Source organism: Bos mutus, chromosome 9 (genome assembly GCF_027580195.1).
Source record: "Bos mutus isolate GX-2022 chromosome 9, NWIPB_WYAK_1.1, whole genome shotgun sequence".
Lineage (NCBI taxonomy): Eukaryota > Metazoa > Chordata > Mammalia > Artiodactyla > Bovidae > Bos > Bos mutus.
Genome location: NC_091625.1, coordinates 98,351,227 through 98,375,261, shown reverse-complemented (window position 1 = coordinate 98,375,261; position 24,035 = coordinate 98,351,227). Strand labels below are relative to the sequence as shown.

Sequence of the window (24,035 nt, the reverse complement as noted above, 5' to 3'; positions counted from 1 at the left end):
GTCAGTACTAGTGGTGTAATCCACATGAGATACCCCTCCATCCTCAACAGGAAGGTGATCTTGCCTGAAAGCAACCCACTGTTAAAACTTCCATTTCCCACTCCCTTCTGCCCATAAAGAAAGAAGTGAAGTCACTCAGTAGTGTCCGACTCTTTGCGACCCCATGGACTGTAGCCTACCAGGCTCCTCCATCCAAGGCTCCAAGGCTCCTCCTTGGAAAATCTTGGGATTTTCCAAGCAAGAATACTGGAGTGGATTGCCATTTCCTTCTCCAGGAGATCTTCCCAACCCAGGGATCGAACCCAGGTCTCCCACATTGCAGGCGGATTCTTTACCAGCTGAGCCACCAGGGAAGCCCAAGAATACTGGAGTGGGTAGCCTATCCCTTCTCCAGGGGATTTTCTGCCCATAAATGCCTTTTGTTTCATACAGCTCTTTAGAGCTTTCTTTTTTCTAGCTGCTAGATGGGATGCTGCCTGAATTATGAACCAATGAATAAAGCAAATAAGATCTTTAAAATGTACTCAGTTGAATTTTGTTTTTTTAACAGATGTGGTGGCAGAAAGACACTGTTGATGGCTTTGGGTCAAAAGAAACTCAGGCATGGAACCTGTAAACCCTTTTTGAGCTCTCTTTGTCACCATTTCTGAGGGCCATGAGTAAGTTCCTCTCAGTTCTCTTTGCACTGAGCTCCTGATACGACTGGGTTTCCAGTCTGGGGCTGGTCAGCTTGAGTGAGTAGCCAGTTCCACTTGGAACCCAAGCTCTAGTCCTTGGTTCAAGCCACTATTCCCCATTTGACTGGAAACCCCAGATTCGGATTCAGTCCCCAGATTTCATGTGGGACCTGCTGTCAGTTCAGCCTGCAGTTCCCTATTGTGTTGGGCCCCAGCCTGGAGTCCTCATATGTTGAGGTCTGCTAGTATAATCCTTTCTCCAGTCCCGAGTTCCAGGGGCATTGCTGGTGGTGTGCATAGGGTCTCCCCTGGGCCGGTCACAGTAACAGCTCTGGTTACTGCTGGCGTGGTAAGGTACACATGAGGTAAATGTTATGGCTGATGGGAGTCTCAAAAGCCACCTGCCCCCTGCAAAAAAAAAAAAAAAAAAAACCCTGCAAAAATATTGGTGGGCACAGATTGATCACTTAAAAAGCCATTAGAGCATTCGCCACCTAACTCTAAGTTGGTGTTGGGCTTCCCTGATAGCTCAGTTGGTAAAGAATCCACCTGCAATGCAGGAGACCGCGGTTCTCTTCCTGAGATGGGAAGATCCGCTGGAGAAGGGATAGGCTACCCACTCCAGGATTCTTGGGCTTCCCTGCTGGCTCAGCTGGTAAGGAATATACCTGCATTGTGGGAGATCTGGGTTCGATCCCTGGGTTAGGAAGATCTCCTGGAGAAGGGAAAGGCTACCCACTCCAGTGTTCTGGCCTGGAGAAGTCCATGGACTGTGTAGTCCAGGGGTTCGCAAAGAGTCAGACATGACTGAGTGACTTTCACTTTCACCAGACAACCTCAAGAGAAGTTCCATGTGATGAAGCACACTGTTAAATATGACACAACCCCCAACTCAGCAACAGTTTGAGGAACTAATCTGGCTCCAAGAAACCCAAAGACTTAGCTGAAAAAGAATGGGATCCTTGACTCCAGAGAAATCGTGCCACCTTCTGGCACCCCTACTTATTCTATGGCTAAGAACTATGGTCTTGGAAGCTTCACATCTACAAAAATGGTGAAATCTTACTAAAAACAACCTAGAATTACAATAGCCATTATGGGAAACATTCCCATTAGGCAGGATTGTTCGGTTAAGAAGGGCTCTTGCAAGCCAGGGTTCTCACATTAAACAGAGTGGCATACCTATTTTAATTGGTATGCACAGACTTTCAGAAGGCTTCTTCAAGATTCCAAATATAGCCTCATTGAAAAATTTGTTGCAAAAGGAGAGTGAAAAACTACAGGCTAATAAAAACTAAAGGAACTCCCTAAAACGAAAGACAGTGAGCCTGTCATGCCCGCTACTGTTCCTGTCTACCCTCCTTTACCTGAGTGCTCACATTCTCTGAATCGTCTGAGCTGCCTTTCCATGCCAAGGAAACTATTAAACAGTTGCCTCTTAAGATAAAACCACTGGAGATTGTGGGAGATCCTCTTTGGGTATCTTTCACTCCTTGGTCAAAGACAGAATTAAGGGCCCTAGTTTAAAGAGTTTCCTAAACCCAAGAAGGATCCCTAAAAGCTTTCAAAAGGACTTAGAGTCATTATCCAGGGCTGGGACCCCTGGTTTCCTGTTCCCTATCGACCTGTGTGCAGACTGGCAGGACTCGGTGAAGTTCAAAATGGACACAGGCAGCAGAATGGTGTAACCCTTAGGGTGATGTCCAAGATCCTCCACCTTAACATGCTCCCCTCACAGACCAGAAAAAGGTCACAAAGTAGCAACTGATACTTTTAGAGCCATCTCTAGGATCTTCTGCCGCACTGATCGGTCTACTCTGCAAATACACAAAGGCAAGATGAATCCTGAAGATTTTAAATGTTGTCTGGAAGCTCTCTTCCTACACCATTTCAGGTTCCACACATCCTGCTTGTATCTGTTCACCTTTACATGGAACAATGTAAACACTTGGACAGTTATGCCTTAAGGGTTCACTGAGAGTGTTTGAAAGCGTTAGTTGCTCAGTCATGTCCCACTCTTTGCGACCCCATGGACCTTAGCCCACCAGGCTCCTCTGTCCATGGAATTCTCCAGGCAAGAACACTGGAGTGGGTAGCCACTGACTTCTCCAGCGGAACTCCCAACCCAGAGATCGAACCCGGGGTTTCCCGCACTGCAGGCGGCGTCTTTACCATCTGAGCAACCGCTTAGGCCCCTCCTTATTTCTCGTAAGTGCTCCACCGAGATGTAAGTGCTCTCCAATCCCTGGGAAACTGACCGCTTTACAATATGTAGATGATCGCTCCCTGTTCTCAGTGACCACAGAGGCATTCACGAAAGATTCCATTTACTCAGGGCAACAGTTAACTGAAAAAAGGATATAAAGCCTATAAGGAAAAATTACAACGATCTCTAGACGCTGTTCATCACCTCGGTCATAATCTAAGCAGTGAAGGAATCTGGCTATCTCTGTAAAAGAATTAAACTGAGCCAAGAATGTCCTAGGCCCACAGCAGAGCAACGGCTTTGTGGCTTCCCAAGCCCGGTTGGTTACTGTAGACTCTAGCTGCCCAATTCTTCACTCCTGGCCTCTTCACTCTGTGAACTTAACTAAAATTTCAGTCCCTGTGCCCCTTCCTTGGGAAGATAAACAGCAGCAGCCATTTATAGGACTAAGACAAGCACTGTGAGAACCACCTGCCTTCAGGCTACGTAACTCTTCAAAACCTTCCACCTCGTTTGTGTGTGAGAGATAAGCAAGCCCGAGAAAGCTCACACAAGAAGAAGGCAAAAAGCATTGGCCCACTGCCTGTTAGAGCGGGCAGCTTGATTCAGTGGCTCGTGCCCCAGTTGCCTGAAGGCTACAGCTGCAGCTGCAAACAGTGGAAGCCTCCTCGGATCTGACCCCAGGAAATGGCATTTATTTACAGCTCCGCATGCTGTCCAAAGTCTTCTTAATTCTGAATCGACTCAACACTTCTCTGCAAGCAGACTAACCTCCTACGAGATCCTTCTGCTTTCACCACCTAATTTGCATCTTTAACCTTCCTGGTTCTTAATCCTTCTATATAACTAGCCCTGTCTGATGAAGGTATGCCCCAGGGCTGTGCGATAATAATGTCCTCTTTTGTGACACTGTGTCCAGATTCACAAGCTACCTCGTTTCCTAACACTGATCTAATCTTGTCTGTTGATGCCTCATGCTGTAGAAATAAAAAAGGGCATTTCCAATTACTATCCTCAATTCACACATGTGTACCCTCATGTTCTTCAGTTCAGTTCAGTCACTCAGTCGTGTCCGACTCTTTGCGACCCCATGAATCGCAGCACACCAGGCCTCCCTGTCTGTCACCAATTCCTAGAGTTTACTCAAACCCATGTCCATTGAGGCAGTGATGCCATCCAACCATCTCATCCTCTGTCGTCCCCTTCTCCTCCTGCCCTCAATCTTTCAGAGCATCAGGGTCTTTTCCAATGAGTCGGTTCTTCGCATCAGGTGGCCAGAGTATTGGAGTTTCAGCTTCAGCATCAGTCCTTCCAAAGAATATTAAGGATTGATTTCCTTTAGGATGGACTGGTTGGATCTCCTTGCAGTCCAACAGACTCTCAAGAGCCTTCTCCAACACCACAGTTCAAAAGCATCAATTCTTTGGTGCTCAGCTTTCTTCACAGTCCAACTCTCACATCCATACATGACTACTGAAAAACCATAGCCTTGACTAGACGCACCTTTGTTGGCAAAATAATGTCTCTGCTTTTTAATATGCTGTCTAAGTTGGTCATAACTTTCCTTCCAAGGAGTAAGTGTCTTTTAATTTCACGTTCTTAGGATTCTCCAAATCAGATATGCCTCCCAATCACAAAAGGATCTCACCAGCAGCACCCATCTTTGCAAGGTATTTAGAACAACCCTTTCAGGCTAGGAGGTCTATTTTCAGAATAGGTTGAAAACTTAATGGATCCCAGCCTGAACAGGCAACAATCCCTGTGAACAAATCCACTGTAGTACCTCCTTGGCAGGAGTGGAATTTCCTCCTGACAAGGTTCATCTCTGTGTGTAGTGGTTATCACTCTCCTGGGGCCTCTGAATGCCTAGACAGCTGGTGCATAACCAGATAGTGCCTCTTTAGGTTTATCTAACCGTGCCCTTAACTGTTCACAAATGAACTAAAGATACCTCGTTGATTAACTTGCCTGAACTTCCATCACTGATTTAGACAGGACCCACCAGGAGTTTGCAAAGAGTCTGACACAACTGAGCGACTGAACAACGGGAATGACTAGGAGGCATTCATGATTCGGGGTTTTCTTCCTCTGATGATGTAAATGAGAATATGATCGAGGCACTTCTCCTGAACTCTTAAAAAGACTGCAGAATCCGCTGCTAAGACAACAGCTGCTCAACAAAAGTCCTTAGATTCTCTGGACAAAGTCGTTCCTGATAACAGGGTGGCCCTTGTCTTTTAGCTGAGCAAAGAGGAGTCTGTGTGTGGCCAACACCACCCGTTACACCTGAGTTAACACTTCTGGGAAAGTTGAAACTCAGTTACATAAAATCACTGAGCAAGGCATCCGGCTAACAAGGACGACTCCTTCAAGGGGGCCTTGGCCTGACTTCTTTGGTTTGATTGGTTTGGGTCTTGGGTTCCATGGGTCTGGTGTGTGCTCCCAATAGTGGGGATCACAGTGCTTACAGTCAGAGTAGTTTCCTGGTGCACGGTATCCTCTCAAAGGTTTACATGCATGTTTGCATGTTTACTAACCATCAAGGTAATGATCTCCCTATGACTGCTATGCCAAAAGGGAATGAGGAAATTTGCCAGTGGAAATATTGTGAGCCTGAAATCATGGCCTGGGAACACCACAGAGATTCAACAAAAAACCATCATGACCTGTGAATGTGTGTGTGTTAGTCGCTCAGTCGTGTCCGACTCTGCAACCCCATGGACTGTAGCCCACCAGGCTCCTCATCCCATGGGATTCTCCAGGCCAAAACACCAGAGTGGGTTGCCATTTCCCTCTTCTGTGAATAGCATACTGAAAATCAGTTACAGAATTTAAATTTTCTATGGAGAAGCTTAACCGAGAAATGTGATCAAAAGGCGGGGATTGTTAAAAGAGGAAAAGCAGCCCCAAATGGAGTCACTTGTGCTAAGCCTCTTAGTACATAACCTAACTGTAGTTTCCACTTCTCTCAGGAATATTACCTTTAGCCAGTCAACCAAGAACTGCCTGGCCAGCACGGGTGAGGTAATCTGCCCCAGAGACCCCTAACATCCCCCAGAGGAAGGTGATCTTCCCGGGAACAATCAAGGCTTTGTTAGAGACCTTTTCCTGTGCCCTTCTGCCTACAAAGGCTTTCCTTTTGTACAGGTTCTAGGTAGATGGGACATCGTCCAATTTCTAGATTGTTGAATATAGCCAATAGGATCTTTAAACTTGGTTAATTTTTTTTTGATAAGCCTAAAAGCATAATTTAAAAGAAAATCACCTAACAAGTTAATTGTGGGTGCCCTTAGGTGTGGCTGTGTAAGACAAACCCAGGGTCTACAAGAACATTCACCAGCTTTGGCAGACTCCTGCTGAAGGCGCATCTTGGTGCCAGGCGCACGCTGATTCCCTTTCCTCGTGGAACTGAGGTCCTCACAGTGACCGTGTGTGGCAGTGACAGCTACAGCCAGCTGTGGGGCTGGATGAGACTTGGGTGGTAGGGCCATCTGCTTAATAATAGGGCCTTGGCTTCTCAACACAGAGTGCAACCAGTGGCACCAACCACAGATACGCTGTGTAAGGGGCAGCCACACCTCAGCACAGAGAAGGTCAGCACGTGGTCAGGACTGGGGCTGGTTTTCCTGGGTTAAGTCACCTACTCAGACAAATATTGGCTGGTTATGAAAAGACAACCAAAACACCCCACTTAATCAAGTATGCGCTGTATCAGTAGGGAAAAAGACAATGGTTTTCAGAATAAACTATCAACAAAACAATGCTCATTTCAACTGTAATTTGCAATTCATGATTGAAGCACATTAAATGTTAGTTTAGTCTCTGAACTCATTTGAACACAAAGGAAGTAATTCCCTGTAATATTTAGAGACATCATCTTCTGGAGTAAAATGAGAAAGATTTTTTTTTTCCTGCTTGCTGTCTGAAAACATTTCTTGCAATAAATGATACAACTCAGTAATCTGTTAAGTATTCTAAAGGTGCTGTGGCTTATCCATATTTAATTTTTCTACAGTTACTTTATTAACTGAATCTATTGAGGCCAAAACATATTGAATGAACAATTCTAACTTTCCTTATTTGTAAATGTTTGCTAAATCACAGGAAAATTTGATATTATCACATCTCCCTTCTGTGTCTGATGCTAAAAATCGTTGTTGTTTTTTTTATTAAAACAGATATTTCATATGAAAAAAGATAATTGAGCCCTATAAGTCAAGAGGAAAATGCTAGAATGATTACAATCTACAAGTTACCAAGTGGTACTTTCCAAATGCATCTGAAAAATACTGAGGAATGCATGGGAAAAAAATGTTGCTCTATTAAGTAATTTAAAAGAAACAGTGACAGAATTTATTTTCCTGGGCTCCAAAATCACTGTGGACAGTGACTACAGCCATTACAGCACTTGCTCCTTGGAAGGAAACCTATGACAAACCTAGACAATATACCAAGAAGCAGAGACATCACTTTGTTGAAAAGGTCCATATGGTCAAAGCTACGGTCTTTCCAGTAGTCATGTGCAATGTGAGAGTTGGACCACAGCTCAGGCTAAGTGCTGAAGATCGAGGCTTTTGAACTGTGGTGTTGGAGAAGACTCTTGAGAGTCCCTTGGACTACAAGGAGATCAAACCAGTCAATCCTAAAGGAAATCAACCCTGAATAGTCTTTGGAAGGGCTGATGCTGAAGCTCTGATATTTTGGCCACCTGATGCAAAGAACCGACTCATTGGAAAAGACTGTGATGCTGGGAAAGGCTGAAGGCGGGAGGAGAAGGGGACAACAGAGGATGAGATGGTTGAATGGTATCACTGACTCAGCGGGGCTTCCCTGGTGACTCCAATGGTGAAGAGGCCGCCTGCAATGCAGGAGACCCGAGTTTGTTTCTTGGATCAGGAAGATTCCCTGGAGAAGGGAATGGCTACCCACTCCAGTGCTCTTTCCTGGAGAATCTCCATGGACAGAGTAGCCTGGCAGGCCACAGTCCATAGGGTTGCAAAGAATCGGACACGACTGAAGCTACTTAGCATGCACGTATACACAATGGCATTAATAAATAGAATAATTATGCTGATGATATATGTTAGTGATTAGCTTTATTGAAAATCATGAGATGATTCTCTTTTACCTAAAAATGCCGTGAGGAGAAGGAAGATGAAATTTTGACTCAGTAGATCTCATAAAGCAGGAGAAGAGACCTGTGGCTGTGAGTGAACGTAATTAGGTTTTCTGATTTTGATTCTACTTCTTTTGTTGTTTGGGTGAAAACAGTCACAAATTATAGCTCCAAGATGAGTCAAAATCTTTTTTGGAGCTCTGGCTAACATAATTGGTAAAAAATTTTTTTAAATCTCTATAAAACTTGGATAAACCAATTAGGCAGTAACGTTGCTGTTTTCCAGTCAGCTCCGCTCTCGCAGCTCCCCGGACTCCTTTTCCCGCCCCGTCCCGCAAGCGGACGTGAATGCTGGAAATTCTAAAGGGGCTGACCGCCACCTGAGGATACATGCTTCCTGCTCCTCTGTGCCCCCACCCCCATCTCTGGGTCCAAGTGTGGTCTCTAACTTCCACCCACACACTGATCTGCTTTCCGATTCCTGGCTGGGTGCTGGTTCCTCCCCTCACTCTATTTCAAAAAACATAAACAGCCACGTCAACTCAGGCTGCTCAGCCACTCAAACCAAGTTTACAGTGATTCCCAGCTCTTTCCCCAAATCTGACCAATTCTGGGGGTGACCCCCTGACTACCCTGGTGTTCTGGCCACGGGCTGGTCTCTCTTTGGGCCTTACCTCGCCCAAGAGCCTGTCTTCGCAAGCCACGTCTGGCCGGGAGCCACAGGAGGGAGGTGCCTGGAGCCCTGGACGTGTCATTCCCGCATGGTGCAAGCCAAATGATCATGGATCACCTGTACATTGCGTACACACACACACACACTTTGTTGTTGTTGTTAAACATTGTAATGATGGTAAAGATTATTTTTGTTTTGCTTTGTATTCTAACCTATAATCCTCTCTGGTTTCCTTCATGTGTAAATCTAATAAAGGCTCGAGAAGATAAAATGAGCCTGTATCAAAAATATAACTGTCCAGTTGGATAGTTTATTGATTTCCCCCAATGAGAACATATAAACTTAAATGAAACTTTTGTAATATATTGGTTCAGCACTAGCTCTGTCATCTTTTTTCTTTCTTGATTGAGTTAGTGAAATATGCATGGTGCGTAAAATCTCTTTGATGACTAGAAAACACGTTTAAAAATATTAAAAATCAATTTCTTATGTAATTTCCACTAAGAGTTGAATAATGGGTGGCAGACGGATACATCAAAGACATTTTTAAGTTGCCTTTCATGAGCAATTAGAGAACATTAAAAAGTAATCTAACTTTCGTCAGATTTCAAATAGATGCCATGAGAGATCTTTCCGGAACACAAACGCTTACATGAGAAAGGAGCCAAAGGAGACGACTGAGGAGAGGACTTGTGTAGCACTGGTGCATCTGAGGGCAGCAGCCTGCTTAAGGTCACCCACTCCGCAGGGGCACGGCTGGGGTTCAGAGCAGGACTGCTGGTTGGTGTTGGTTGGTGCCCTGGACGCCCTAGGTGGCACCACCCCCCAAGACTGCATGGAAGGAAACCTTGGATAAATGAACATGGAGCTCCGGACTGTATGGCTTTTACATCTAAAAAGGCCAGATCTTGTCGGTGCCTAAAATCAAAACATAAGCAAAAAAGAAAAGGAGGTGTTTAGGACTTTGAATTTAAATCGAACAGAGAATACAGACTAGAGGCCAGGTTAGGAGCATTATTCTAGTGACAGGATAGAGCCAGAGAAGAGGGGTGGGATCATAGATGTTCTGGTAAGCACTTCACAGGACAGGAAAGGGATGGGTTTTGACAGAAAGGCAACCTGAGGTGTTTGACCCGGCCTCGTTGGTCACCCTGATCTCATTCTGTCTTTACTTACAGACTCCAAATTAAATTCCAAAAGAAGAATTAAATATTTAATTTATGGATTTTATGGAAGACTTCAGGAGGAGGGTGGTAGAGTGTTTGTAACTTGAAGAGCCAAAGTTTTCCTCCATTTCTGAAAAAGTATCTTCGCTCTTCAAAAAAAAGTCCCTCTTCCCATCACAGCTTCCTTTTCCCTTGAGTATCTCACTTACTACAACTCCACCATCACCCAAATCTTCCTCTAACGGTTCCTCCCTGCAGACAGCTCTCTCCAATCCTATCAGTATCCTACTGCCAGACAAAAGCCTAGCAAAAGCTCCTAATTTATTAATAGTCAAATTGGAACCACCACTGTCTCACATGTGTGTGTGTGTGTGTGTGTATGTGTTTAAGTGCGTTTGTGGATGTGAGTATAAAAATGGGAAGACAGTGATGACCATTACACTGTGTGCATTCCATCTCATAATGGTAAAAAGGATGAAGAGTTGATGGGAGAAACATTTAATGATGGGAGAGACATTTAATTTTAGCAGGTAGAAGAAGCAAGCTGTCCAACTAGGGATTCTTGCTTGTAATTTTGACAGAGATAATTTTTACACAGGATTCTGGGGAGAGGTTAGTGATCAGATGCTGAAATATAGATCTTGGAGCCCTCTTATAAAGACAGTTCCTGAATCTAAGACAGCAGGCAAGTGCCTTAAGATTATAATAAAAAGAGGAAGACTTATTCCAGCAGGCAGTAAGTATCTGTTGAATGCCAACAGAATGCACAGTTGTATACCAGTCAGATGCTGGAACAACATTTTGACAGAACTTCCCTTAGGTGAAGGCTAAAAAAATAACAATATCTTTTGCATCTCAACCATTATTTTATTTGGTCATCACAGAAACCCAGAGAGAAGATATTATTACCCTCATTTTATAGATGAGGAAAATATTTTTTAATAGTGCCTTATTTAAAGTAATTTATCTAGATGATGAGATTTGGATCTGAAAATTTGAAAAGCTTTCTTTCAACTCACTTAATAAACATATGTATCACATGCTCTGTGCTGAACTTCCCAGGTGGCGCTAGAACCTGCATGCCAGTGCAGGTAGAGATAAGAGACTCAGGTTCGATCCCTGGGTTGGGAACATCCCTTGGAGGAGGGCTTGGCAACCCACTCCAGTATTCTTGCCTGGAGCATCCCATGGACAGAGGAGCTACCGTCCATAGGGTCTCCAAGAGTCGGAAATGACCAAAGTGACGTAGCATGCTGTGCTGACCATGAGGTCAGTTGTCAGGGGTACAGACACAAACACTATCTGTGCCTTCGTGAAACTCTCTTTCTTGGAAGAAACAAAAAGGAATCCTACCAGCGATGGCACAGCAAACGTGGCGTTGACGTGAGATGAGTCAAGGGAAGTCACTCAGTCGTGTCCGAGTCCTTGCGACCCCGTGGACTGTAGCCTAATAGGCTCCTCCATTCATGGGAGTTTCCAGGCAAGAATACTGGAGTGGGTTGCCATTTTCTTCTCCAGGAGATCTTCCCAACCCAGGGATTGAACCTAGGTCTCCTGCGTTGTAGGCAGACGCTTTACCATCTGAGCCATCAGGGAGATGAGTTAAGGGACGTATAAAGGACAAAGAAGAAAGACTGGTAGAAATACAGAAAGACAACATTTTGGGGAAGCTTTCTACATGAGGGATTTTCTGTGAAGTCTCCATATTCTATAAAACTGAGAAAAACTCAGATTAAAGTCAATCGAACTCAAAGAAGAATTATTCACAGTATAAGAATTAGGACTGAAAATCCTTGAAGGTGGGTGTTGAAGGTGTTTCCTCTTAAGATGTCCAGTGGTACCCTGGGATGAAAAGACTTGTTAAGACCGAAATGACAGCAGAGAGAGTCTATGTCCAATCACTTCTTCCTTCATTATGCCAGCACTTGACAAAGATTTCCTCTCACAGAAACTAGATCTAAATTCTGTTCTGCCCTGGTGTTTAAATTCTTCCCCCTGAAAGTGATACTGTTGTAAGCAGTAGATTCAATCAAACTAACATCGTATTTGTCTCTACGCAAGACGTGAGTTTTGCATTCTGGAGTTGATCAAATTTAATTATTTACTTACTCTCTTACATCAAATTCACCTGCTGAAACATTTTCCTAAACAAATACCTATTTCTCTATGTAGTACACTGGAATAAAAGAGGACACATGGTAAGTCTGTATCATTTAAAATACAGTACATTCTTGTATATTAATAGTAGGAATGTGAAGATTTTTGGTCATAAATTCAATTGTAGAATAAAATTAACTTCTGATATTAGTCTGGGTAACCAAAAAGGAACTGCAATTGCAATCTTACATAACAGGTTTGGTACATACCCGCCGTCTGCAGCTGTACTTAATACGTATCCTTTATATAAGTGGTCAAGGAAAGGCCCAAGGGATTTTGGCAGCATGTAAAATGCACGTATCCTGTGGCATGAATAAACAACACTGACAAATATTGATATAAATAAAGCACCTTCTCACTGATGTCAAACGGGACCATGGTAGCTGGCAACTACAGTCTGTTCCTAATGACTTGGCTCAGAGTCCCAAGAAAAACACGCAGGAATGACCTATTAAATAGTGTGAGCAATTTTGTGACAGAATTGCTACAAAGAAAGAGTTTTCAAGGGAAAATAGGTTATAAAGTGATTAATTTGTGACCTTACACTAATGTAATTTATGGTGCTTCAATTTCTTTTCATAGGAACTATCTTATGAGAACAGAAATGTGGCTTTTGAGACAGTAACTGGGATGACAAAGAGACCAGTCCAACTTACTTTGTCTTAAAAGAACATTGGGTTTTGAATAATGTTACTGATGGCCTTACATTTGTTCTCAACCAAAGTTGAGCATTTTTATTTAGCTCAAGCAAAAGACAAAAGACAAAAAAAGTTAGGTTTTTCCTCTCCAATTCATCTGGTCAAAGTAGCTACACTGGTAGAAAATGTTTCTACAGAAAATATTCACTAGACAGAAATCCATTTATGCAAGATTATAGCTATCAAAAAAATAAAACTGCTGTAAAGTAGGATACATGGAGTCTGAATATAACTTTATAAAACAACCATGTGACCAAAATGAGAGAATCAGACTAAAGAGATGAAGACTAACTCCTCCCCCAGCAAAAACTCACCAATCAACTGACAAAAGAAACACTTACCATATATTCAAGGCTGATGAAATTCATCATGCTGACTAATTAAAGGAAAAGTCTACACATTACTGAATCCTCAATCCCTTTTATCTATAATCCACCAATCATTCAATACTTCCTCAAAGGCAGCCGGCAAATATTATGCACAGGTTTGCAAGCTCTCATCACCCTCACAGTCGCTAAAGTAGACATTTTCAATTGATCATGACCCTTGACTCACCTGAGGGTGGCCAAAGACTCAAAATCTTGTGTAACACAGCCATGCTACCAATCAATCTAGTTGGAGAACAAGATGAACTTCATTTGCATCCATGGAATTCTCAATCTTCTTCAACCAGTCAGCAGCAAATATTTACAGAGTGCTCAAGAAACGTCTATGCTTAGGAATACATAGACGAGGTTCAACTTAGCTATTTCTGTCACAAAGATTAATTTTCAAGAGGGGAGGGAAGCTAGAAAAGCATAAATGGACATAAATAAATCACAATGATGGATAACTAAGAGTACCTGGAAGGGGGTGCACTCACCATGGAGCCAGGAGGAATGGAGAAGGGCAGTGACTTTAAGAAAGTTGGGGGGGGAGTGGGCAGGCATGGTTAACTACATTTTGATTTGAACAAAAATTTGAAAAAATTAAAATGTGCTTTGGCAGACGGGAGAGTAATGGTGGTGCCACTGGGATGTCCTCAAGCCCAGCATTTGTAAAGTGCTCTGTGTGCTGATCTCCCCTTCTCCCCTGGAGGAGGGCACGGCAACCCACTCCTGTATTCCTGCCTGGAGAATCCCATGTACGGAGGAGCAGGCGGGCTACAGTCCATGCGGCCCCAAAGTCGGACACAACTGAGCGACAAACGCTGTGTGGTGTTGGAGAAGGAAATCCCACGGACAGAGGAGCCTGGCGGCTACAGTCCACTGGGTCACGTGAGTTGGACATGACTGAGCGACTGAGCACGCACTCACGCTGCGTGCTATATTCCATGATAGTTTCAAAGTATCTTTTAGCCATTATTGTCCTGATATAGGCAGAGTTACAAATATTTGTAGATAAATAAATGTTTGAGACCAGTGCTATAACAAGCAACCTTTGGGAAAACAGAAAGTTTGCAGATTTTCCTAAAGCCCTTCCCTTATAAGCAATATTTGACATTAATAAAATACCAAACCAAACTATAAGTTGGCTTGCCAAGGGCAGAATTTTAAAAGGAAACTGTTCATGTTAAGGATCCCCTTGGAGGATAGTCAAGAAATTCTGAAAAACTAAAAACAAGAGGAAGTGAACAATATCGCTGATAATTTCTCTTTGGCTGGGGTCAACACTGACTTTTAGGCTCCTCTTTCCTTGCTGCTTTATGGATGCTGACCCAGAGGACAAACAGAATGGGATGGCAGTAAGGAAACCCCTTCTCGAAGAAGAAGCATCTCAAGGAATTTGGGAGTAGACATTTCATACTATAGAAGTAAGAGAATCATACTCTTGAGGCACCAATTCTCCAATCACAAAAACTACCCTCTCTTACTCGTACAATATCTTATGGCTATAATGTGTCTTCAGGGAAGGCAGCAATGTACAGTAGGGGAATTAGGAAATTATTTTAATTGAGCCTCGGTCACCAGTAGGTTATATTATGCTCTATTGATGGAAGGTACTCTTATACGCTTTAAGATTATCATAGAATATAACCTGTAAAAGGGAAAATATAGGTGTTCGGTATATTACAGAGCAACGGGAAACGTAGCGCTTCTAAAATGCTCAGATCATGCCAGAAACATCCATTCCACCCTCTTCCCTCCTGTTGAAATGGAACAGGTGAGCTCTTTCTAACCTCAGGCAACATCTTCCAATTATTAACATGTACCTGTAGCCCTGGCCTCCCGCCTCCTCATGGGTGTCATCCGACAGATTATTTCCTTTCTCTTCTGTTTATTCAGTTTTGTGGAACTGTTATCTTTTTCATTTTAACTTGGTAAAATCTTTTCATTCTAAAACAAGGAACAAATGTCTCCCTGTACCTAAAGCTTTACCAAGCCTTGACCCCACTGTATCCTCTTCTCAGGCTAGTTTTTTGAAGGAGTTGCCTACACTGGCTCTCTTCCACAGCTCACTTTTTTTCCACATTGTAATCTTGCTTCTGTCCTCCCTTTCTATGAAAACTGCTGTCCCCAAGAGCAAGAATTGTTGCTCACGTCAATGGACGTTTTTCAGTCCTTATCTTATTTTGCCTCCAGGAGAAAATTTTAACCATCCCCTCCTTCTTTAAACACATTTTTCACTTGGCGTCCATAGAGCAAACTCACCTGGTTCCTCTCCTACGTCTCTGGCTGTGTCTTCTTGGTCCCCTCTGTGCTCCCTGTCCCTTAAATACTGGTGTCACTCACGGCTGAACCCTAGACTTCACTTCCCCCCTCGCTCATGGCATCCTATGGACCATCTCCTCCATTAACAACTCCAGGGAACTCTACAAACCAAGACTTTTAAATCCATTATTTCCTACCAAGCATGAAAAAACTGAGTCCCAGAATCCAGTGTCCAATTATTTAGGGAACATTTCCATTTGAATGAATATGATTCCATTGTGACCCCATGGACTGTAGCCCACCAGGCTCCTCTGTCCATGGGATTTTCCAGGCAACAACACTGGAGCGGTTTGTCATTTCATTCTCCAGGGGATCTTACTGACCCAGCGATCAAACCTGGGTCTCCCACACCGCAGGGCAGACTCTAACATCTGAGCCCTGGTGGCTCAGCTGGTAAAGAATCCACCTGCAATGTGGGAGACTTGGGTTTGATCCCTGGGCTGAGAAGATCCCCTGGAGAAGGGAAAAGCTACCCAACTCCAGTATTCTGGCCTGGAGAATTCCATGGACTGTACAGTCCATGGGGTGACAAAGAGTCGGACTGAGTGACTTTCACTTTCACTTCTGTTGAGATGTTCCTCGGATGGTGAAGTCTTTCTGAATGAAAAGTGCAACTTACGGTTTCTCTCTCCTACTAACTTGCTTCCCATCCCATGTTTGCCACTTCAGAATTCTGCTTTCATCTTCAACCCACCGCTTTCACTCTCACACAATTCTCTATTATTAAGATGTGTCCTTTATATTTCTTAAATATTTTTCAAAGGTTCCCAGGAGGACGGCTGCACTGGCCTATGCTTAGTCACCTAACCTTGGGGCACGCCCTTCTCATGGGCCTGTGTGTGTGTCGAATGCAGCCTCGATTAGCAGAGGTTGCCTGTGAGAGCAGAGCCACCACGCATGAGTCTGGGCAAGGAAGTGTCCGGCTTCCAGAAGTCTGCACAGGAGAGAGTTTATCCCATTTGTTCCAAATAATTCGCTTTCCGTTTCAGTGCATACCGCACAGGAACCGCCTGCATGTGCAGCATTTTATTGGAGGCGGCTCAGTGGTAAAGAATCTGCCTGCGATGCAGGAGATGCAGGAGACGCGGGTTCGATCCTGGGTCGGGAAGATCCCCTGGAGGAGGGCATGGCAACCCACCCCAGTATTCCTGCCTGGAGCATCCCATGGACAGAGGAGCCTGGCAAGCTACGGTCCATGGGATGGCAAAGAATCGGACATGGCTAAAGTGACTGAGCACACAAACACGCAGCATTATGTAACACCAGCTTGTATGCCACCTCCAACGGAATGGACTGAAGACTTGCTCTCAGTGTCCTTGGGCTGGGCTGCGGCCAGTCTTGTAGCCAGTGGAAGGCCCCTGCATGTATAAGGTCTTACTTAGCTTAGAGAGGGAGAATGGGTTTTGTTCTATGGCCAACTCTGACAATTGTCAAATGATTCTGAAAGGACCCCATCTCATGGTAAGGGACTATGACTGACCAACGGTATATCTGCCAAGGGTACAGGGGGACATGACAATGTGCTAGAGAAATAGGGGGTCATTTCACCCCTCCCCGCCTCTTGGTACAGGGTCCTCTGAGCAAGAACTGTGGCAAGGGCAGAGAGCTTGTTTCACTTGTTAAGAGACAAATTTCTCCCAAGTCCTCTTAAGGACTTGAGTAAGTCTGGCTATGTCTATTTTTTTCTCTCCTCTTTGTTCTCTTCTGCCAACACTCCAATCTTTAGATTGATCTAAGGAGTACAGAAAAAAATAGGTGTGGGTAGTTTTAAGCAGGGAAGAGGATGCAGAAATTTAAAAAAAAATACAAAAAAACAATTATAAAGGAGGGTAATTGAGTCATGCAGTTGAATGCCAGTCCTGTGGACAGATGAAGTGAGTCAAGGATTACTAGTCTCTTCTAGCTAAACTTTCTGAAGTCATGTTTTTTACTGAGTTGAACAGATTAAATTGAAAAGGATTCATAGTTGTCATGACCTGCGAACAGCTAATAAATCTGTGTCGAAGAGTGTCAGGGGGTAAAAGGCATGCAAAAATGTGGTCCTAACAGTAGGCTGACTCTTCTGCATTTTGTACAGGAGCTGACTGCCTGCTGCTTTCTGAGGGTGTGGTCAGGAAACCCTGAGCAGGGTCAGGCGGAAGGGTAAGAAAACGCCACGGGCTATGACTCCCTTTGTGCTGTGAGCACCTTCACTGGTATGACTGAGCCGTTAATGGGACATGACAAAGGTTAGGCGCTGAGGGAAAGGGATTAAAAAAGCAGCAAGAGGCAACTGTGGAGAAGCAACTTATGGACAGAGCTGTGGGCAGAAGAGAATCTGCCCCATGTTTTTGGGTCTGCTTCTGGTTTGCTCACGCTGGTTTCCTCAACCCCCTTTGCCAGCAGCCATGGGAGCAACCATGGCAGCCCTTGCCTGGGGGCTCCATTTCCTGGGCTAGGGGGAGACTCTTGTCTTTGCATGGGTCTTTTCAGAGGTGTCTACATGTTACAGAATCTTTTCCTCCCCTCCCCCTAATTACCTACCACGTTCCTGACTGCTTCCTGGACTTCTCTCATGGACTACTTTTCCTGACAAAGGGGTGTTCCTTCTCTCTCCAAATACCACCTTTGGAGTGGTATTTGGAGTGACGAGTCTAATTTAAAGCAGAGGTACCCCAGGAAGCTTCTTCTGACAACTTAAGGATACGATAAGTTAGGGTGTGGGGCTTTTTCTCCTAGAAATCTTAATCTACTTGTGGCAATTTAGCATTCAGTTATACGCCATCCTGTATCCTTTCTTTATTTCTCCAGTCATGTTTTAGGGAGTTTTTAAGGTGAATACGTCTTTGGTTTTCCCAGCAACAACAAGCAGACATGTAGATTCTCGTAAGTACTCCACGAATACTTGTGGCTGATGCACAGGAGAACTAGTATTAATTTCCTCATATAAAGAACACAGTTATCTGTGTTGCTATGGAGAAGTTAAAAATTAGTTATTAAATGCTTTGTATGGAAATATAAAAGACCCCAAACGACCGAAACAATATTGAGAAAGAAGAACAAAGTCGGAGGTATTATGCCCTCTGATTTCAAACTGTACCACAGACTATACTACAGTAATCAAAACAATATGGTTCTGGTACGAAAAGGCAGACACGCAGACCACAGGAAAGAATGGAGAGCCCAGAAAGGAGCCTACGCTTATACGGTTAATTAATCTACACAAAGGAGATAAGACTACACGATGGGGAAAAGACAGCTTCCTCAATTAACGGTGTTAGGAAAACGGGAGAGCTACATGGAAAAAAAATTAAACTGAACTACTTTCTGACACCATATACAGAATAAGCTCAAAATGGGTTAAAGACTTAAATATAAAACCTGAAACCAAAAAACTCCTAGAAGAAACCATAGGCAGTATGCTGCTTGCCACAGGCTTACCAATATGTGTATGTATAGATTGATCTGTCTCCTAAGGCAAGGAAAGCAAAAGCAAAACTAAATAAATAGGACTACATCAAACAAGACTTTTGCACAGTGAAGAAAACTATCAAAAAAACAAAACGGCAGCTTACTGAATGGGAGACGATATTTGCAAACAATATATTCAGTAAGGTGTTAATATCCAAAATATACAGAGAAATGTATGCAACACAAAAACTCCAAAAATAAACTTGATTAAAAATAGGCAGAAGACTTGAATAGACATTTTCCCAAAGAAATATAAACGGCCAACAGACAGATGAAAAAGTGCTCAATCATCAGGCAAATGCAAATCAAAACCACAATGAGGTATCACCTCACATCTGTCAGAATAGTTGTCACCAAAAACACAACAGCTAAAGAGTACTGAGCAAGAGGTGGGGAAAAAGGAGCCCTCACGCACTGTTAGTAGGAATGTAAACTGATGTATCTGCTATGGAAAACAATATGGAGTTTCCTCAAAAAATTAAACATAGAACTGGCATATGACCCACCAATTTAACCTCTGGATATTCAACCAAGGAAAACAAAAATATTAACTTGAAAATATATATGTACTTTAATGCTCATTGCAGTATTATTTATAATAGCAAAGATATGGGAGTAACAAGATGTGGTATATATATGTGTTACATACATGTATATGTATACAGTGGGATAACGCTCAGACGTAAGACAAAAATGAAATCTTGGCACTTGTGACAACATGGATGGATCTAGGGGGTATTACAAGTTAAATAAGATGGATAGAGAAGGACAGATACCATATGATCTCAGGTACATGTGGAACCTAAAAAATAAAACAAACAATAGCCAAAATGAAAACAGACGAAACAGACTCATAGATACAGAGAACAAACGGATGATTATCAGAAAGAAGGGCTTGGATGGGCGGGTGAAACAGGTAAAGGGGGTTAAGAGGTGAAAACCTCCAATTACAAAATCAATAAGCCTGGGTGTATAATATACAGCCTAAGGAATATGGTCAGTAAGATTATAATAACTTTGTATAGGGACAGATGGCTGCTAGACTTCTCCTGATGATCACTGCATAATGTATGCAAATGTCAAACCACTGTGTAATACATCTGAAACTAACATAACAGCTACACCTTTTAAAGAATAAGTCATGAAATTGGGGACTTCCCTTTCGGTCCTGTGGTTAAGACTTCACCTACCAATGCAGGGGTGCAGATTCAATCCCTAGTCAGGGAGCTAAGATCCACATGCCTCCCGACCAAAAAAATCAAAACATAAAACAGAAGCAGTATTGTAACAAATTAAATAAAGACTTTGAAAATGGTCCATACACCAAGGTGAAAGTGAAGGTCACTCAGTTGTGTCCGACTCTTTGAGACCCCACGGACTATCCGGTCCGTGGAATTCTCCAGGCCAGAATACTGGAGTGGGTAAGCCTTTCCCTTCTCTAGGGGATCTTCCCAACCCAGGGATCGAACCCAGGTCTCCCACATTGCAGGCGGATTCTTTACCAGCTGAGCCACCAGGGAAGCCCAAGAATATTGGAGTGGGCAGCCTATCCCTTCTCCAGCAGATCTTCCCAACCCAGGAATCGAAGCGGGGTTTCCTCCATTGCAGGCGGATTCTTTACCAACTGAGCTATCAGGGAAGCCCTCCACACACAAAAAGTCACGAAATTAATTAAAAAGAAAAACCATGGTATTTGACTATTAACAAGGTACTGGTGCTGAGGCTTTAGTAACTTAAACCTAAAATCTGGGATAAAGTCCACAGATGATTCCTTAATAGATCATAAAATGATGATTCTGGCAAGGAAACTGTGAGGTGAAATCTGAGTGCTCCGAGAAGCAGAAGAATTTGTGTTTAAAAAGGGGGTTGAGATGTAAAATTTAGCACTTTTAGTATAGTGAGATTTAACATTTTAATAAACAAAATACCAAATGAAGAGTCAACTTTCTCAGAATAAGTAATCTCCTTTCCCCTTGTTTACATTCCAGGAAGAAAATGAATTAGCCATTAGGAGAACTTATTTCAGACAGTGCTTAAAAGTTTCAAAATGCATGAATAGATATTAAATTTCAAGGTATGCAGAATGAAAAAAATAAATAGATTCCATGGCCCATATGCTTTATTTAGCTTGACTATGTGGATCACAACAAACTGTGGAAAATTCTTAAAAAGATGGGAATACCAGACCACTTTACTCGCATCTTGAGAAACCTGTATGCAGGTCAAGAAGCAACAGTTAGAACTGGGCATGGCGCAACTGACTGGTTCAAAATTGGGAAAAGAATACATCAAGGCTGTATATTGTCACCCTGCTTATTTAACTTATATGCAGAGTACATCATGCAAAATGCCAGGCTTGATGAAGCACAAGGTAGAATCAAGATTGCCAGGAGAAATATCAATAACCTCAAATATGCAGATGATACCATCCTTATGGCAGAAAGTGAAGAGGAGCTAGAGAGCCTATTGATGAAAGTGAAAGAGGAGAGTGAAAAGCTGACTTAAAATTCAACATTCAAAAACTAAGATTGTGGCACCTGGTCCCATCACTTCATGGCAAATAGATGGGGAAAGAATGGAAACAGTGACAGACTTTATTTTCTTGGGCTCCAAAATCACTGCAGCCATGAAATTAATAGATGCTTGCTCCTTGGAGGAAAAGCTATGACAAACTTAGCGTATTAAAACGCTGAGACATTACATTGCCAACAAAGGTCCGTCTGGTCAAAGCTATGGTTTTTCCTGTAGTCATGTACAATGTGAGAGTTGGACCATAAAGAAAGCTGAGCACTGAAGAGTTGATGCTTTGGAACTGTGGTTTTGGAGAAGACTGCAAGGAGGTCAACCCAGTCAATCTTAAAGGAGATCAACCCTGAATATTCATTGGAAGGACTGATGCTGAAGCTGAAGCTCCAACACTTTGGCCACCTGATGTGAAGAGCCAACTCAATGGAAAAGACTCTGATGCTGAGAAAGATAGAAGGCAGGAGGAGAAGCGGGTGACAGAGGATGAGATGGTGGGATGGACACGACTCAATGGACATGAGTTTGAGCAGATTCTGGGAGATGGTGAAGGACCGGGAAGCCTGGCATGCTTCAGTCCATGGAGTCTCAAAGAGTTGGATACGGCTTAGTGACTGAACAACAATTGTTATTTTCAGCAACGTAGATGGACCTAGAAGTTATCATATTAAGGAAGTAAGTCAGGCAGAGCAAGAGAAATATATGGTGTCACTTATATGTAGAACCTAAAATATGATATAAATGAACTTATTTACAAAACAGAAATGACCCTGTGACCCACAGTCATACGCAACAAGCCATGGTTACCAAGTGGGAGATGGGGTGGGGGAGGGGTAAATCAGGAGTTTGGGATAACAGATATAAACCACTATATATAGAACAAACAGCAAGGTCCTCCTGGAGGACACAGGGATACACGCACGTACTTATAACTGAATCACTTTGCTGTACACGACATGGTAAATCAACTATACTTCAATAAAAGCAATCATCCTCTGGGCTCAGGCACTTAGCCTACTCTTTGGTTACACATGTCCTATGAGCTTTCGCTTAAAGAATTTATTACTAGGAGAACTAGTCAGATTCTGGGGTAGACATGGGCTTATGTTGAAACCATTTAGGGGCAGCTTAAAAAAATTCATTTTCTTTTAAACTGTTACACACATTAGAAACAGTAACCAATTCTCTCTCTCTCTCTCTCTCTCTCTATATATATATATATATTTAAAAAGCATTCCTTTTGCTTATATTTTTAAATTTTATACTCATGCTCGCTTTGATGTTCAGTGTGTTTTTTCACAATTGCAGCCTCTTATGAACCTAAATGTTAATTTAAAAGAATCTTCATTAGTGTGCTGTTTTTCTAAGCTGAAATTAGTTTCTCCAATTTGAGTATATTTTATTAGCTTCACTGTACCTGCCTCTCATTCTTTTTTTTATTACTTATTTTTTTATATGATATTATACATGTTTTAATGCCATTCTCCCAAATCATCCCCTGCCCCCTCCCTCTCCCACAGAGTCCAAAAGACTGTTCTATCCATCTGTGTCTCTTTTGCTGTCTCGCATACAGGATTGTCATTACCATCTTTCTAAATTCCATATATATGCGCTAGTATACTGTATTGGTGTTTTTCTTTCTGGCTTACTTCACTCTGTATAATAGGTTTCACCTATTACAGTTTCACCCACCTCATTAGAATTGATTCAAATGTATTTTTTTAATGGCTGAGTAATACTCCATTGTGTATATGTACCACAGCTTTCTTATCCATTCATCTGCTGATGGACATCTAGGTTGCTTCCATGTCCTGGTTATTATAAACAGTGCTGTGATGAACATTGGGGTACACATGTCTCTTTCAATTCTGGTTTCCTCAGTGTGTATGCCCAGCAGTGGGACTGCCTCTCTTTCTTATAGTCTCTGGCTGGTTGTATCATTCTGATGAGCAGACCCAAGTTCTGGGCTAGTGCTTCTTTGGGACAGGTGCTTCATCTCTGGTGCCAGCTGGCTTACCCACCTTGGCCTTCTTGCAAACGTACATGAGGGCCTGGGTGTAAAGTCAATAGGCAGGACATGGACACAACCTACCAAGTATAAAATAAATAACTATAAGAACCTACCTATTATCTATTAGTAGATAATAGATATCTATTAATTACAGGTTAATAGTTATCTGTGAATTAACTAACAGTGCCTTCTTAATTAATAAGACGACTGGGGCCTTCCCCAGTGGCTCAGCGGGTAAAGAGTCCACCTACAATGCAGGAGACACAAGAGATGCAGATTCAATCCCTGGGTTGGGAGGATCCCCTGGAGAAGGAAATGGCAACCCACTCCAGTATTTTTGCCTGGAAAATTCCATGGACAGAGGAGCCTGGTGGGATACAGTCCAAAAGCAAAGAATCAGACATGACAAAGTGACTAACCACAATAAGGACGCTTTGTACAGCACAGAGAATTCTATTCAGTAGTCTGTAATGACCTAAATGGGAAAAGAATCTAAAAAAGAGGGCATATATGTGTATGTATAAATGATTCAGCCTGCTGTACAGCAGAAACTGACACAACAGGGTAAACCAACTATACTCCAGTAAAAATTCTAAAAGAAACACAGTGAAGTCAGTGTAAAGAATGCAAACTCGGCCCCTCCGCCCACTTCCCTCACCAGACTAGAA

The 24,035-nt window shown here is 42.9% G+C and overlaps 1 protein-coding gene and 1 non-coding gene across 2 annotated transcripts in view; both read right to left on the bottom strand.

The window, feature by feature from the left end:
- PACRG (parkin coregulated) overlaps positions 1-24,035 on the bottom strand; it is a 528,342-nt gene that overhangs the window by 67,081 nt on the left and 437,226 nt on the right. The gene's annotated exons all lie outside the window — the stretch shown is intronic.
- On the bottom strand, positions 11,363-11,434 carry TRNAC-ACA (transfer RNA cysteine (anticodon ACA)). The gene has a single exon. It is a non-coding gene; the product is annotated as a tRNA-Cys (tRNA).